A 10,618-nucleotide genomic window follows, 5' to 3' on the forward strand; every position below is an offset into this window, starting at 1 on the left:
TTATCCGTGGAGAGAAAAGCCTACGGAAAAGACCACGGTCACCTCAGGCTTTTTTTTTTAAAGGTACATGAAAGTAAGTACCTTCTCTCTTTTTGTCTCTTTTTGTTACAAGTCTTTGCTTAAAATGGTGTCGTCTTTCATTCTTACCATTCTTGCCACATTTACCCATTTTTTATTGAAACTTTCATTCGACAACACCTTCCTCTCTATCCTCATCCTCCTTTTCAAGTGGTACTTGAAAAAGTTGACGAGGGAGTGACCAGAGAGGAAAGTGTTTGTTTGTAGACCTTTCAAACGCGTCCACCACACGCATTCTTTTGCCATAGCTATCAGTGTTACAAAAACCGTTTTTCTTTCCCGTATATATCCATCTGTCTGTCTTCTGTCTGTCTGTACATATATACACATATACATGTTTTATGCACATATGCACGTATGTATATACGAGTGTGTGTGTGCGTGTGTGCGTGTTTTTTGTGTGTGTGCGTGTGTGCGTGTTTTTTGTGTGTGTGCGTGTGTGTTTTGTGTGTGTGTGTGTGTGTGTGTGTACTTACGGGGCATGTATTTTTACTTCCTCAGTGGCCCCACCACATTTTCTCATTCACTCCCTTAACACCTTACACTATCTGTCACCAACTACTCCCCTCCTCCTCAACCTCCTTTTGTTCCTTTTCAAAGTTCCTGACAAGCTTTTTCTTTCTTTTTCATCTTTTTCCTAGAATTTTCAGACTAAGGGGTCAGCTGACCTTGCATGTGACTTAACAGTTAACTTCTAAATGGATATTGGGAGTTAGATAGGTAACAGGGGTTTAGAAAGGCCCGTTTTTTTATTGGTTCTGTGGTGGTTGTGATGGTAGCGGTGGTGGTGATAGTGGTGATGGTGGTGTTGGTGGTGGTGGTGATAGTGATGGTGTGCGGTTTAATGTAGGGTTACATAGTCACGACTGTGTTCTCAGCGGCGAAAGAAACGGAAGCGGAGGGTGGCAGGTAAAATTATGAGCATCGGTAGCGAGGTGATAGCCGTGGTAAAGCGTGTTTACGTATGGATATATGTATGTACATCTGCATTTATGTATGTATGTTTGTATGTATGTATGTATGTATAAATGAATAAGTGGATGAATGAGTGAATTTGCTTGTGTTAAGGGTTCACAAAGTTATCGTCATTGCTACGCTGCTGTTGTTTCTGTTCATTTTGTCGTTTTCATTTCGTTTTTGTGGGAGGACTATCAAAAAGAAAAGTCGTCTTTGTCTTCTCTATGTCAACCCCAGTAACGTTTTAACCTGGTTCCAACTCTTGTGAGACCTTACTGTATAATTTTCCAAAAGTGTATTGCAATCATTAATAATGGTATTGTTGTACTGTTTGTAATCATTTTGGTTACTAATGACTCTTAGTAACAAAATGAAATTTGGCGAAACAAAGGAGCCAAACCAAGTAAATAGGTGTATTAAATCAAGACAAATGTTAAAATAATTTTTATAGAATGCAAATAAATAAATATAAATACTAAATAAATATATTTAATTTATACACCATAACGTTTCCAAGAGCCGCAGATAGTGCTTTAGGTACCAATCATTTGGCCTCAGATTTACAATACAACGTTCCATTGCGATAAAAATTCTCCAGCCTGGAGAATTTAATTTTTCTAGAAAGTTTGATATTTATGTTATATTAAAGTGTTAACAATAAATTCCTATGGTGTAAATTAATCTGCAATGCTGCGGAAAGGGTGTGGTAAAAGTAAGAGATAGATAGAGGGGAGAGAGAGGGGGAGATGGATAGATAGATAGAAAAAGACAGAGAGAGAGAGAGAGAGAGAGAGAGAGAGAGAGAGAGAGAGAGAGAGAGAGAGAGAGAGTGTATGTGATGTATGGCGAACGACGAAGCTGGAGGGAAAGAATGAAAATTCCTAATCACGTAAGAAGGTTGAATTATGTTGATAGACAAGAATAATTTGCACGTTGGGAAAACAGGCTGAAGAGAATAGAGCAGATTTCCTAGAAACTAAACAGATGATTATGAAGGAAATGATAGGATATTGTTAATGATTGAGGAGGTATTTATGGGTGACACTATACCACAAAAAATGGGCCACAGAATTTCCAATGGCAATGCCAGTTAAATCTAATAATGTATACTTTTGTGGCTTGGTTTGAGAAGGAATGCAATGACCATGACTGTTTTCAAGGGCTTTGTCATAAGAGAAGAAAGGAAAGAAGGGATTATGTTATACATAGACCAAACTTCCTTGGATGCTTGCAGCAGAGTGAACCCTATCACAAGCACCCCAGGACCAGAGGTTTGTAATCTTAAACCGGGAGACAAGTTAACATTATCAAAATTAGGAAGTGGCGTTCCATCGAGCTCGGTACATTTCTCATGAAGCAAATCCTACGACCACACAGACACCCAGCTTCCATTGACCTGTCGTACTAAAAGAATTTTGCCCAAGACACTTTGTTGTGAGGTCGAATATAGAACAGCAGGATTGTAACCTTACACCAATGTCTAGGATTATGTCCCCAGTACACTTCAACAAGTTACAACGAACCTGAAGTGAAACCCGATCATATCAGAAATAGAAACTTTTCTAAATCCACAACCCTGATTGTCTCTAATTATATAGACACATTGAAGGATGTAGTCCGAGGTATACTAAACCTGGAATGAAGACTGAATGGTCCTGACAGTAATGTTTTTGATTATATGTCTTCTTGATCAGGGTTGACTTAAATTAATACAATGACGTTATGAACATTCCACCTTTAGAATAACTTGACGAATTACACTGTACTTGTGGAGAGAAATATTTTGAAATTTGAGATTCCGTGACACTCATGCCTTTTCCTAGGGTCATTATAAGCAGCGTTAGTGACGTCATCTACGTCGGCAAATAATCTAAACCGAGTTGCTTTCTCCTCACTCTTTCTCTCTTTCTCATTCTCCCTCTCTCTCCCTCTCTCCGTCTTTTCCCTCTCGGCGAAGATGTCAGTGGCTTCCTTTACCCTCTTCACTCTTCGTTGTTCGTCACTTTGAGCTAGAAATATATTTTTCAATCAATAGACTATAATACCGCCAGACATAGAGACACCAATCAAACCTCTCCCCCATCTTCACACCACCGCACCACCACACACTTCTAAACAACATCATTTAAAGAAAAAATGGCAAAACTAAAAGAGCTACCCTAAAATAACAACAATAATAATGATAATTATAAAAAAATCCACTGGAGTGGTGGCAAGATATAAGAAAATGAAAGAAACGGATCCGTTTCATCTAAATAGCTTTAGTGACAAAAGATTTGATGACAACTAGTAATTTCCTGAACAAATGGAGTCGAGAACACGTCTGCACTTTGTTTGTTATGAAAACACTGCAGTAAATTGAAGCAAAAATTAAGTTGCGAATCACTACCGTTCTTTTGTTGCTACTTAATATAGGATTAACAAAAAAATCAAAGCTATAATAATAATTCTTACTGCTATAGGCACAAGGCCTGAAACTTTTAAGAAAGGGGTTAGTTGATTACATCGACACCAGTGCTTGACTGGTACTTAATTTATTGAGCCTGAAAGGATGAACGGCAAAGCTGACCTCGGCAAAGCTGACCTCGGCAAAGTGCAGCTAGGCATTTCGTCCGGCGTACTCATGATTCTTTCATCTCGCCGCCTTAATGATTTCAAATTTTGACACAACACTGGCAATTTATGAGGGAAGTGGGGAGTAGATTACATTGGCCCCAATACTTGACTGGTACTTGATGAAAGGAAAATCGACCTCGGCGGAATTTGAATTCAGAAACTAAAAGTCGGGTGAAATGCCGCCAGTAATTTTGTAGTGCCAGCTCGCCACTAATAATAATAATAATAATAATAATAATAATAATAATAATAATAATAATAATTCTTTCTACTGGAAGCACACGGCTTCAAATTTAGGCGAAGGTATTAAGTCGATTACATCGACCCCAGTGCGTAAGTGGTACTTATTTCATCGACCCCGAAGGGATGAAAGGCAAAGTCGACCTCGGCGGAATTTGAACTCAGAATGTAGAGACTGACTAAATGACGCTAAGCATATTGCCCGGGGTGCTAACGATTCTGCTAGCTCGTCGCCTTAATAATGATAATAATAATCCTTTCTGCTGCAGATACAAGGCCCGAAATTTTGGGGGAGAGTGATAGTCGATTATATCGACCTCAGTCCTCAATTGGTACTTCTTTTATCGACCCCGAAAAGATGAAAGGTAAAGTCAACCTAATAATAATAGTAATAATAATAATAATGATGATGATAATGATTTCTTTTTTAGGCCACAAGTGCCCAAGACATGGAGGACAATATCGAATGACGAGTTACAAAACAACAAAAAAATTATAAAAATAAATACATATGGGGTTAACATCAATCAAGGGGAGATACTACTACATTACAAGATATAACAGAAGATATATAAGAGAAAGTAGAGAAATAAATAATAAATAAATAAATAGAATCCCCAAAAGCGGGGCAGTCCACTTAGCGTAATCCGGGGTAAATCCAACACAAAAATACCGGATTACTCTGCCATCTCCAAAGCATGGGAAAGTGCTCTCTTCCAGTCTTTTTTCCTCATGCTTAGAAAAGCATATTCAAAGTAGATCCATTCGGTCTCACCAGTCTTGCCACTGTCGACCACCTTTTGATAAACACACTAGAAGGCAGCACCTCCCTCTCTACCCTCACTTTCCTCTTCAAATGATATTTGAAGAAATTAATGAGATCATCTCTCATAACCTCAACTATCTCCCTAAAGAAATCTTGGGTTGCTTTCTCGCTAACGGTTTTGGGCAGCTGGTACACTGCAGTGAGCGCCTGGCAACATTCTAGATGCCAAACATCCAACCTTGGCCTACGTTTGACCCATGATTTCAGCTCTGTCAACGAGATGAGCTGCGGAAAGACGTGTCGCACGAAAGACGCTCACACCAGTTCACCCTTATTTTCGTCGTCGTCGTCGTCGTCGTCCACATCATCTCAGTGATTTAGATATTTCCGTAGGTGAGACAGCCACAAAGTATGGCGCCGCATCATTAAGGATGGCATCGCAAGACCACCACGGTGTTGGTGTTGACAGCAGATGAATTTTCTGACCAGCGGAACCTAACCCTTCCATAAGAATCGGAAAAGCAAGCGCTCCAATCTAGTCAGAGTTTTCTTAGAAAAAGTACAACGGCTAGGCGGTGGTACACTACCGAAGCGATATATGCATTCCCTACTTTCGCCCGGACTTTCAGACAGCATACGGCATATGCAATCATATAAGGCAAGCACATTACATAAAGTATGTAAGCTATAAGTGTCATGAAATATACGCCATCCGCCGTATGAGGCAGACACATGGTATACAATATATATGCCTTAAGAATGATAGACACCTGTAAAGCATACACTCCGTATAAGGTATATCTGGAGTATGAAACATAGACCCTCTAAAAGACATACACATTGTATAAGATATACACGCCGTATGTTATATAGAACGTCTATAAGGTATTCCTGTCTTATTAGGCATACACGACATATGAAATATAAATGCTGTATAAGGCATAAACAATGTATATGGTATATATGCTATATGGAATACAGACACTCTGTAATGCAGATATATTATAAAATATGCAAATGCCTTATAATGTATATGCAACTCATGAAACATAGATGCTGTATAAGGCATACATAAAGTATAAGGTATACGAGTGTATATATCTTATATATATCGCGTACATCTTATGCTTTGCAGCAAATTAAACTGCATAGATTGCTTTCGGATATTGATATTCAAGCGATAATGATCTCATGCTTTTGTATGTTACTTTATTTCATCGATCTCACGGGTTATAAGGCAAAGACCATATTTTCGGAATTTGAACTCAATATGCAAAGAGTGTTACTGCGAAATGTCTGATGTGCGTGTGAGTAAGTGAGTGAGTGAGTAAGTGTGTGTGTGTGTGTGTGTGTGTGTGTGTGTGTGTGTGTGTGTGTGTGTGTGTGTGTGTGTGTGTGTGTGTGTGTGTGTGTGTGTGTGTGTGTGTGTGTGTGTGTGACACTACTATCTCTCTCTGCTTAATCAGATACATAATTTAACTTCACGTAAATGCAAATTTATTGTCAGTAATTGCTGCAAAGCTGTATTTGTCAAAGCAATATCAACTAGAAATCGCTTAAAGTAACCATCACTATTAAAATACATGCTGTACGTTAACAGTAGCACACTGTTGACTTAGTATCAGAGCTTAATAATAACAAAGATCAATAGACTACGTTAGCTACTAATTATTATGACCTTGTTACTACAACAACATGGACAGGTGCTGAACTCGGCCACGCTTATTGCCTTACTTAGCCCTGACAATTACACAACACATTGACACACTGGTGTAGTCATGTTATCATTAAGGGTAAGGCAGTGTATCAACCAACAAACTGCATATAGTAATGGAAAAATGTTATTTAGTTACAGCCCATTTCGTTCTAAGTTCAAATCTTGCCAAAGTCATCTAAGCCGGCCATCCTTCCTGAGTTGATAAAATATAGTACCAGTCAAATACTGGGGTCAATTTAATCAAATAACACCGATTCACCAAATTCCTGGTATTGTGCTAAATTTATAAATTCTCCCCCACCCCACCCCTTTATATTTCCCTTTGTTACTATTTCCGCTAACAGGCAAACGGAAATCGTTAGAGAGTCGAACTAAATGCTATTTTTCCCCGACCCTCTAACGGCATTTTTGGCCTGATTATTTATATCATGAGTTCAGACCCCGTCGATATCAATTTTGCCTTTCATTCTTTTCGGGGTCGATAAAATAGAATACCATTCAATTAACAGGTTCGACAATATCGACTAAACCTGACTTTCAAATTACTTGTTTTGTTCCAAAAGTAGGAATTTTTTAAAGATGTGGATTGGCAAGATCGTTAGAACGACTATCGAACTGTCCCACAATACTTCGTACTCTTTACGTTCTGATTTCAGATCCTGCTGTGGTCAATTTTTCTTTCATCCTTCCGGGATGGATGACAAAGAACCAGTGAAATACAGGAGTCGATTTAATTATTGCACCCTATCATTATATGTTTTCAACACCACCTGTCTTCGTTTGTTTTTGTGAATTCTCCCTATATATATGTTGTATTTGCTGAATTTTGATGGTTGCTTTCGCCATTATTTCGAGCGCCTAAGTTAGATGATTAAGATCGCACGTACATACGCAAGGACACATTCACATTTTCCCTTATACATTAACATAGATATCAAAAGTCATTAGATCACCAGAAACCGAATCCAGTCGCTACGGAATCGTGCCTCGTCAGCGAGACTGCATCATTTCCTTTGCGGAGACACTTTATTCATGCACCAACTAAGTCTTGCTTTCAGGTACCTGACAACTGTAATTATTGAATTCAAATTTAGTAACCAATCAGCGAATTGTGTTCGATATATTATCATGTGTAGCTAATCAATGAGAAAAAAAATTAAACGAGAGTTGCTCTTCAAACAGCTTCTTTTACGGGTCGAGGTTTAAGGAATGACCCTTTCACTCATCAGCCGATTCCATTTAGATTCTTATAGGTAAGACAGGACTGTGGAAATGAATTATTCATTACTTCGCGTTGCCGGGCTCATTTCATTCAGCAGCCATCTATCACCTACAGGAAGATATTGATTCACCCGACTGAAAGCTACGGAAGAGTGAAACAACACATCTATGTATTTTATCATAGTTCGGATTAAAACTATGGAAGGTCAGAGTGAAACAAAATATCTGTGAATTCTATCAAAACCTTCTCCTTTCCTCGTTCGTCAGAAATGCGTTTCCTTGCGTTTGTTCTACATTCTTTTTAGTGGTTTCATCAGAAGGCTATGGTTAAGCAGTAACATTACTTTGATAGGTTTTAGTCAATAATATCGAACTCAGTACTTGTGAATACGCTATTTTATTTTTATTATGAACGGTGAAGTAAGGATTTGTACTCAGAATATGAGGAAACGGAAGTTAATAGCATAATTTATTTTGATCGTTGCACTTCCGATTTTGTAAGAAATACATACATGTATACATACGTATATGACAATACACACACATGCGCGCAAGCATACATACACACACACACGCACACACACGCACGCACATACACGTACATACGCACACACAAACACACACATACTGGTGTACATAATAAAAGAAAAAGCGTACTATGTACAAAAAGCTAAGCATTAATAATATCTGAGATTTATATTAGAAATATTAAGTCATGTGCTAAGTAACTCCAGTATAATATATACGAGGTGGTATCAAAAGGTTCCACTACTTGTTATGTTAGAATAACTAATTTACCTAAGTTTTAACATCAGCTCCTTCGAAATAGTCACCTTGCGCAGTAATACAGCGATCTCCACGTTCCTGCCACTTTTGGAATCCAACCTTCTGCGATTGGTTCCTGACCTCGACACCAGTGTTAAATGTCGTTTTAGAACTCCCGATTTACGGTTTGACTCTGGGGATGAATTCTTGATGCACAGTACTTCGGATGTCGGAAAAAAAACAAAAAAACGATGCGCATGCTCTTGATTGAGTTGCGGCTCTGTTGTGTTTTCTTCGGTCGTGGAGATGAAGGCCTCTTCCGTTGTGACGACTATTGCTTGGTCTCAGGGTCGTACCCGTACATCGAACTCTTGTCACTGGTCATGATCCTCGACATAAAAGATGGGTCATCGCTGACGGAAACCTTGACAGACTTCGACGCAATATTCTTTCTGATCAGTTCAGCAAGCTGGAGACAAATTTGGCAGAGACACACTGCATGTTCAATTCAGACGTTAGGATTGCTTGCACAGACCCATACGACAGACTAACAACATCAGCAATGTCGTTGATCATCCTCCAACGATCCTCATGAACAAGTTGATGAATTTTCTCCACATTTCCAGGGGTGACGCTCGTGGCAGTTCTTCCAGATCACTCATCGTCTTCCAGGGATATTCTTCCACTTTTAAAGCACCTGTGCCACTCGACACATTGCCTATAACCCATTGCTTCATCGCAATAAGCTTGTTGGAGTATGCTCAATGTCTCTGCTGCAGACTTTCAAAGTTTAACGCAAAATTTCCCGTTGGCTCTTTGTTCCAGCTTCCTCTCCATGATAAAATCGCAGACTGCAATACACACGTGACCACAAAAACACAAATGTCACAACTTGCGAAGTGAACAGAGCGATGTCACGAGGCAATGTGCCGAGTGACAGTCAGTGCTAGCTCTCACTGCACACGCAGCCATGTGCTGCTATCTGTCGCCGTGTTACAGAACTAGTCCGGAAACTTTGATACCAACTCGTAAATATATATATATAGTATTAATAATGATAAGGAGAATGGAGATTTTTCACATTCATAATTTTATCTAACAATTATTTACAGCATCTTTTCGGAACCTACAAGTGTTTCGACTGCAGCGACTGTACACTGTTGGATTTGCAACCTAGTATCATGGCCGGTGTAGTTTTATCAGAGTCTACGCCCTCTGCCATTTCGAAGTAAAACTGTAAGAATCGATAAATTGAGTGAATAACGTATCTAGAGTAAGGTAGGGGTGACGTTATTAATAGGAATCTTAATTTGGGGTCTACCTCTACTAAAAGTGTGTAAGTGACGCGAAGCATAATCCTAAAAATAGGTCATGGTTGTATTAAATGTTTGTGTAGATTTATCATTAATTGTAAAAGTTCATTATTCCACTCATTTTCAAGGGTATATTCTTCGTGTAGAGGTATTGTATTACGTTTGATTTAGTTTTTGGTTCTTGGTTTCTTAATTGTAATGGAAATAATGTTTATTGTTGTATTAAGTGTAATGTGCTTATTTAAATCATTTAAATGTAAATTTTCTTGCATGAAGGCATCTTAGAGCGCGTTCTTGTTTTGTGTTTATTAGATTAAATTTAGAAGTGAAAATTTGGTAAAATTCTTCAACGCCATAGGTAGCATCTCTTATCCTCTATTCTAAAAGATTTAGCGTTGGTAATAATATCCTAGCCTATCGAATATATTTTGTTACTATCTTTCAGCGATAAATCGACTTACTGTGGCTAACAGCGACCAGATCAACTCACCGAGGCAGTAGCTGCAATCGAAACACATATAGGTCCCAAAAGGATGATGTAAATAACTATTAAACAAAATTATGAATGTGAAAAATCTCCGTTCTTATCATTATTAATACTATTATTTACTCTATGGAACAATGCAGTCCTGAACAGGACACTCGGATTCACCCAGCGAGAAAAGTTACCAGGGCCTAACAACTTATTGTTTGTTAGCTCGGGTAGCACATAAAGACCATTGTGGGTAGGTGGCATATGAAACCGACTTGAAAGGAAACACGGTTACCGCCAGGATAACTTATCCCTTTAAACTCATGTTGAAATATACATACATACAGACACACACACACACACACACACACATATATATATACACACACATATATGTCTGTGTGTGTGTCTGCAGATATATATGCATATAAATGTGTGTATATATATATATATATATATATATATATATATAT

The sequence above is a fragment of the Octopus bimaculoides genome, chromosome 11 (assembly GCF_001194135.2).
Source record: "Octopus bimaculoides isolate UCB-OBI-ISO-001 chromosome 11, ASM119413v2, whole genome shotgun sequence".
NCBI lineage: Eukaryota > Metazoa > Mollusca > Cephalopoda > Octopoda > Octopodidae > Octopus > Octopus bimaculoides.